The sequence below is a fragment of the Tiliqua scincoides genome, chromosome 4 (assembly GCF_035046505.1).
Source record: "Tiliqua scincoides isolate rTilSci1 chromosome 4, rTilSci1.hap2, whole genome shotgun sequence".
NCBI lineage: Eukaryota > Metazoa > Chordata > Lepidosauria > Squamata > Scincidae > Tiliqua > Tiliqua scincoides.
Window position 1 is genome coordinate 113,610,435 of NC_089824.1, and position 5,614 is coordinate 113,616,048.

Here is a 5,614-nt window from a genome sequence, read left to right on the forward strand (position 1 = left end):
ATTATTTGAATTTTCAGGAGTGCGCACACAAATTTTTGGTTTCTTCAGACAGATAGCGTAGCTGCAGCAGTGTTTCAAAATGGAATCTGTAAGTGATGTACGTTACAAGCAGCATGTCGTCATTGAATTTCTCACTGCGGAGAAAGAAACTGTTGGGAACATTCACAAACGTTTGTGTACAGTTTATTGAGAATCTGCAGTCGACAGAAGTACGGTTAGTCACTGGGCACAGAGGGTGAGGCCATTAGAAGGTGGTTCGGCAGAGCTCCAAGATTTGCAGCATTCGGGGCGGCCATCCACGGCTGTCACACCTGACAAGATGCAGCTTGCTGATGTGCTCATTCGCGAGGACCAACGCATAACGACTAGGCAGTTGGCGCTGAAGCTGTCAATCAGCAAAGGAAGTGTGGATGCAATCATCCGTGCTCTTGATTACTCAAAAGTGTGTGCACAATGGGTTCCGCGCTGTCTTACAGTGGACCACAAATCTCTCAGAAAAAACATTTCTTCTGAGTTGCTGAAACATTTTGAAGATGAGGGGGAAGCGTTCTTGTCCAGGATTGTGACAGGTGATGAAACCTGGGTTCACCATTTTGAGCCCGAAACAAAACGACAGTCGATGGAATGGCGTCATCCTCAATCTCCACAGAAGAAAAAATTCAAAGTAACTGCTTCCGCCAGTAAGGTCATGATCACTGTGTTTTGGGACTGTGAGGGCGTCATCCTCATTGATGTGATGCCAAGAGGCAGCACCATTAATTCTGAAGCTTATGTGAAGACATTAACCAAACTCAAGAAGCGCTTCCAGCGACTTCAGCGCCGTAACAACCCAGGTGAATGTTTGATTCAACATAATAATGCTCGGCCTCACACAAGTTTGAGGACTTCGGAACACATCACTAAACAGGGTTGGACTGTGTTACCCCATCCACCCTACAGCCCTGACCTAGCTCCCTCAGACTTCCACTTGTTTGGGCCATTAAAGGATGCCATTCGCGGAAGACATTTTGAGGATGGTGAAGAGGTGATTCGCACAGTGCAGAAATGGCTTCGTGACCAGAACAAGGAGTGGTACCGACAGGGCATACATGCCCTTGTGTCTCGCTGGAGGAAGGCCATAGAACTGGACGGAGATTACATGGAAAAATAGGGAGTGTAGAAGAAACATCATTCTTTCTTGTGTGTAAGTTTCATTGTGTTCAATAAATAATTGTTGAAGAAAAAAAATGTGGTGCATTACTTTCTGGGCGACCCTCGTAGAAAGAGGAGGGGGGAAAGTTTCTTCAGAGACAGGAAGGTAGATTTTAAAAAGTACAACACGAGAACTAGTTTGTTCAGCCAGGAGGCTTCAGCTTTATAGCAGCACAGACAAGAATTGTGCAAACAATTCAACAGCAAACAAATTGTGCCAGCATTTGCCCCCGAAACGGACTAGATTCCTGAGCCATGCAGGTGGAGAAACACATACAAAAGAAAGGGGATGACAGAAATGAAATTACCAGTGGAGATTTCTAGTGAAGAGAGAAGAAAAGAAACCTTAAAGAAAACCTTAAAGCAAATAATATTTTTGATGCATAGGTACTACTTGATTCACCTGATGAATAAAAAAACTGAGTTCAACAGTCTCTCCCAGGCCTCATCTAGCTGAGAAAATGGGAACAAAATTTGCACAAATGTTTTGCACAAAAAGAGAATGATAAATTTCCCACACGTGGAAGTGAAGTGGGGCACTCTGATTATTTTTTGCCTCTTACTGCTGGATTCCTTTTATCTTTTTAATTAACCAAGGAAGGAAAAGGAACTAGGGATTTAAAGTTTGGGCTGGAGACTCTTTGCCCTCTAATGGCCTAAGCTTTTCCAGTGTTCAAATTATGATTGTTGTACTCAAAATACAATACTTGTCCAGCTCAAAAGCACTGGCAAGTAAAGCAGACTGGCAAATGCTGCCCATTCCTACCTGATGATGTGTCAACCTCTGGACCTCCCTGTTTTGGAAAAGGAAGAGGACAGAATGCAAGGAGGAGAGTGCCTGAGAAAATTGCTTAATGGCCCAAACCTATCCAATTTTCCAGTGTCGGTGCAGCCATGCCGAAGGGGCATGCACTGCATCCTGTGGTGGGAGGCAATCCCAAAGGTGATGGCAGTGATTTTCAACCTTTGTCATCTAATGCAGGTTGGTTGGCAACCTTCAGTCTCGAAAGACTATGGTATAAGCCTACAGCACCCAGTATTCCCAGGCGGTCTCCCATCCAAGTACTAACCAGGCCTGACCCTGCTTAGCTTCCAAGATCAGACGAGATCGGGCATATGCAGGGTAACAGTTGTGTTTTTGGCTGGAGGGCCACATCATCTCTCTGACACTGTGTCGGGGGCCAGGGGAAAAAAAGAATTAATTCACATTTAAAATTTGAATAAATTTGCATAAGTTTACATGAATGACTATATTAAAGATGAACTTATAAGAATGAATGAAGGTCTTGCAATAGCTCAAGGCATATAAAAGCCCTTGCACAAAGTAAGGCTGGCCTTTGCTGCCTCTGCTGCATCACAGACATGAAACTGCAAGCACTGGAGGGAGCCCTCATCCCACAGCTCACACAAGAGGTTGAACAGTTGGCCATCATGCTGAGAGCAGTTGCGTCGGGCCAGTGCGGGCTCCAACAAATCTCCGGAGGGCCAGAGGCTCATTGGAGACTGGGGGCTCCCTGAGGGCCGCATTGAGAAACCTCGAGGGCCACATGTGGCCCCAGGGCCAGGGTTTGGGCACCCCTGATCTAATGGCACACTGAAAAGGTATTAAAATTGCCAAGGCACACCATCAGTTTTTTCATAATTGACAAGGCACACCATGCTGTTGATGGGCACTCACATCCCCTAGTGGCCCTACTAATAAGTGGCCCTCCCCCAAACTCATGTGGCACACCTGCATACTATTCACGGCACACCAGTGTTCCATGGCACAGTGGTTGAAAAAGGCTACCTTAAGGTATGGGAACATTTGTTCCCTTACCTCAGGGCTGCATTGTAGTTGCACCGGTGTTGGAAAATTGGATAGGATTGGTGGACAACCACATTGGTGAGAAATCTCTAACTACTCTAATTGTACTAGCCAAACAATATGGGCAACTAGTTTCTCTCCAACTGGAGCAACATTCATTGCTCCAAATACTACCAGTTTACTACTTTGATTACAGAAGGTTCTAGATACCTAGTTTTCAAGCAAATGAAAGAATTTCAAAATAGGAAGCCTAATTCAATCTGATTGTAATTTAATTTAATTACCATATTTTTCGCTCTATAAGATGCACTTCCCCCCCCAAAAGTGGGGGGAAAAGTGTGTGCGTCTTATGGAGCGAATACTGAAAAAAAAACTCCGCCCCTGGCCCCACCCCCTGCCCGCTCTGCTCGGCTCCGCTTCCCAGGAAAGCGTGGGTGGGGTGGCAGTCTTGCTGAGCAAGCCCGCGTGTCTACTCAGAAGTAAGTCTCAGAGTCACTGGGGCTCACTCCCAGGAAAGCGGGGGTGGGGTGGCAGGCTCGCTTGGCAAGCCCAGGTGTCTACTCAGAAGTAAGTCTCAGACTCACTGGGGCTCACTCCCAGGAAAGCGGGGGTGGGTGGGTGGGATGGCAGGCTCGCTGCGAAAGCCCAGGTGTCTACTCAGAAGTAAGTCTCAGAGTCACTGGGACTCACTCCCAGGAAAGGGGGGGGATGGCAGGCTCGCTGAGAAAGCCCACATGTCTACTCAGAAGTAAGTCTCAGAGTCACTGGGGCTCACTCCCAGGAAAGCGTGGGTGGGATGGCAGTCTTGCTGAGCAAGCCCCTAGAGCAGGGGTGCTCATTATGTCGATCCTCGAGCTACCAGTCCATCTCCAGGCGAAATGAGTCAATGAGACAGGCTTCTCTCCTGTCCACGCATCCCTAGGAGTGAGCCCCTAGCAGGCTTGTGAGCCCAGGGAGCCAGCCTAGGGAGCCAGTCCAGGGAGCCCAGGGACTGAGACGGGCTCCTCCCTGGGAGAGGAGGCGCTGGCAGGCTTTTCTCCCGTCCACTCATCCCTGGGAGTGAGCCCCATTGGCTCTACTGGGGCTGACTTACCTTTCCCCTGCTTTTGCACTGGTATGTATGGAGATCTGCACCCCCCCCCCACTTCCATCTGTTGGTTCTGTGTGCAAGGGGTTTTGCACTGGTCTTGCTGTGATGCCTATACAGATATCTTACCTGCCCCACACTTTTCCCCTGCTTTTGCACTGCTATGTATGGAGATCTGCGCCCCCCCCACTTCCATCTGTTGGTTCTGTGTGCAAGGGGTTTTGCAATGGTCTTGCTGTGATGTCTATACAGTGATCTTACCTGCCCAATGCTTTTCCCCTGCTTTTGCACTGGTATGTATGGAGATCTGCGCCCCCCCCCCCACTTCCATCTGTTGGTTCTGTGCGCAAGGGGTTTTGCACTGGTCTTGCTGTGATGCCTATACAAAGATCTTACCTCCCCCACACCTTTCCCCTGTTTTTGCACTGGTCTGTATAGAGATCTGCTCCCCCCCCCTTGTATTGGAATCCAGGAAGATCTGGTGAGGAGGTAGATGTGGTGTCAGCAGTGGCCCCTTTAAGGGTAAGGCCTGGGCATCCAGCAGAGTGTGCTGCACAGCTGCAGCCACTGGAAGGCAATAGGGCCCTCAGGGATATAAGGAGTACCAGAGGCAGAAAGGGTTTGTGGGTTTTGAAGGAGTGCAGGTCGGAGGTAGGGGAGCTGGCTGGCTGGCTGGCTGGCTGGCTGGCTGGGTTTATTGAATTTGGAATCTAACTGTGGATTGTGACTGGACTTGGATACCCTGATGGATTTAACTGATCTACCTGGAACCTGACCTTGGACTGTAATTTGGCTTATTGGCTCTGGACTCTGATTTGGTAACTCTGAATGATGGGACTGATTTACTTGGCATCTGTGGACTGGAACTGGACTCATTTTTGCTTGCTGCACTGGTGAGTTGCACAAGGGGGACTGATCAGCCTTAAGCAGGCACGAGGCCCAGTGGATTGGAATTTGGCAGAACATCATTGTAGCAGAAAGATAATGTGATCCCCTATTTGTGTGCACCTGCTTTTGTGAGCTTCATAAATTCTGACTCTAGCGATGATGAGTTCTTGGTGTTTCCAGAAAACTAGAGTGCTCAAACCTTTAAGTCTCTCCATTTGTTAATGACAGTGATAATGGTTCTTAATGCCACTGTTGACTGCTGTTCACTTTACATGGTTCAAATGTTATTCTGTTATAGTTTATTAAATATTTTATTACACTATTTGGTTCAGAATATTTTTTTCCTTGTTTTTCTCCTCTAAAAACTAGGTGCGTCTTATGGTCAGGTGCGTCTTATGGAGCGAAAAATATGGTATTTGTTTACAAATACAAATTAAATTACAAATTTAATTAATTTGTTAAATTACTTAGAGCCCAATCCTAACCAACTTTCCAACTCCGGTGTAGCCACAACACGACACATGTTCCTATACCTTGAGAAGGTCCCAGTGACTGCATCTCCACCACAGGATACAGCGCACACCCCACTGCACAACTACACCAGCACTGCAAAATTGGATAGGATTGGGCCCCCAGGCTGC

General features: G+C 47.6%; 1 pseudogene; it reads right to left on the reverse strand.

Annotated features, from left to right (window-relative positions):
- Positions 1-2,212: 2,212 nt before the first annotated feature.
- LOC136649931 (5S ribosomal RNA) lies at positions 2,213-2,334 on the reverse strand (annotated as a pseudogene).
- Between the last annotated feature and the right edge of the window lie 3,280 nt (positions 2,335-5,614).